This window comes from Pagrus pagrus (assembly GCF_965226575.1).
Source record: "Pagrus pagrus genome assembly, chromosome: 1".
Lineage (NCBI taxonomy): Eukaryota > Metazoa > Chordata > Actinopteri > Spariformes > Sparidae > Pagrus > Pagrus pagrus.
The window spans coordinates 30656146-30658443 of record NC_140185.1 but is presented as its reverse complement, the minus strand read 5'-3'; positions in this window follow the sequence as shown (position 1 = coordinate 30658443).

The following is a 2298-nucleotide window of genomic DNA, read 5'->3' as shown; positions in this document are numbered from 1 at the left end:
TGTGACTGGTGTTTTAATCTGTCACTGGGGGTAATCCTCAGAGTCGAGTATTTTTAGCCACGCTGGCCGCTCCGTGTGTGGCGGTTTCGGTCTGTCAGTTTTTGATCGCCACTTTGGTCCAGTCAGATCAGATGGATTGCCATGAAATTTGGTACAGACACTCGTGGTCGCTGGAGGATGAATCCCGCGGACTTTGGTGATCGTCCACCACGAGACTCACACGTGTGGTTTGAAATCAACTCAATCAGCTATTGGCTGGGTGCGGTTTATATTTGGTATCACATTCACAACCCCTTCAGGATGAATTCTAAGGTCCAGTGTGGAGGATTTGGTAACATTTAGGGGTGAGGTAGCAGATTGCAACCAACTCAATACCCATCATCTAACCCTCCCCTACGGTGGCTGCTTAAAGATGCGAAAAACTCGAAAAGCCCTCTTCAGAGCCAGTGTTTGGTCTTTCCGTTCTGTGCTACTGTCGAAACATGGCGGTGAAATGCCCAACTTCCAGTCTCAAAGCAGTCATGACACATGACAAAAAAACCTCCCTGACCATCACAAAATATTGTGTCTTTGGCAATTGTACACACGAATGAACCCTTGAAATGTATCTAAATATTCAGCTCACTAGCCTAACACAATAACGATTAGTATTCTACAAATACAGCCTACTTCCCTCCCCACAAGTGCAGCCAATTTTTGTGTGACGTTAGACAACTGCTGAGAGTTGCAAGTAGATAAGCCGACTTTAAGTGGCCTTCAATGGTAACCTTTCTAGTATAGTTGCAGCACAAGGTCAGGAAAAACACAACGATTCTTACTTCCAGGTGATTATACACAAATTAAATCATAATTCTGAATATTATACTCCATTCCTGCCATTAGAGCCTTTAAATACTACACACTGGACCGTTGGTTTATGAGCAGACACCTGTAAAAACGATGACATTCCCATCAGCCTCGGCTCTTCTTTGCATTCAATGATAATTCGCAAATGTTCATGATTTAAGATGCTGAATGAAGATGGTGATCATGATAAACATAACTGCTTAGCATCATGTTAGCTTAATCCGTTTAAACATCAGTGGTGTGTAGTAAACAAACAGAACGGTACTCTTCTCTGAAAGCCAGAAGCCAGAGTGTTTTGTTAAATTTCCCATCTCATCAACATGTTTTTTTTAAATTCATATCATGCAGTCAGCTGGTGGGTGGTTGGTGTCTTGCTCTAGGACACTTCGCTGTTGTGGGTCATGTCTGCTGTCTTCCTGAAGCCTCAGTCAGCTCCAGTGAGGACCTTGGACTGGTCCTACAGCGTTTCACAGATGCTATGCATCTTGCATGGATTATACTTCCGTAGGAAATCATTTCCCTGGACGTGATTGATCAATTTGCTCTGAGATACGACTCTTTTATGGCCGCACATCACAGTAAGTGGGACGTTCCTGAGCACTTACCAGTTCCATGAGAACGTTCCTTCAGGAGGAAATTAAAAAAGAGAAGGAAAAGGTAATCTAAATGCTAATTTCTGGTAATTTTATGATAGAGGCACCTTGTTCATTTTCTTTGACTTGTTAGTGACTGAGAGAGGGAGAGTGGCATATTCCCCGCTGAGTGGTTCAGTTATAAAGTTAACGTATGTCTGGACTTTTTTAGATTGAGAGTGAACGGCAAGAATAATGTGATATGTTGTGTCCGTGTTTGTCTGCTAACTTCAATAAGATCAGCGGCCAGGCCTGATGAGATCCTTTCTGCTTTGGTAACTTAATAGATTATTATACAGGATAGCATAATGAATACCATGTAGGATGAACGGAAACCTTGCTAGAAGGCTAATTAAGGTAACCTGTGATTGGCCATTTACCTGACACAATCTGAATTGTCCTTCAGCAGCAAGCTTCAGTATCTTCTCCTTCTTTTCAGCCATCAGTAATTATCTGCATGTGCAATTCTGCCCAGAATCAGTTTCAACATGACCAGTGCTACAATACAGGACGAGCTTTCATACACAGCACAGCACACAGTTGTCTGACTGGGACCATGTCGACATCTGTTGGTGATGCACTGTAGAGCTCAGCTCCCTTCAGCTCCGGCCCCCTGCTGGTGCTAACACCACTCGCTGTCATGCACTGCTGGGTGCATGTGACGCCTGCTAGATGAGCGAGCGCACAGCACTGAATCAATGCACCGCTGGACAGAGGCTCATGTGCGGAAGTGCATGAAATTAAAAAGTCAAATTACATTGCATGCGGATGGTATTTACTGTTAGTGATTCTGGCTGCAGCCCCTGTTAGACTAACTCTT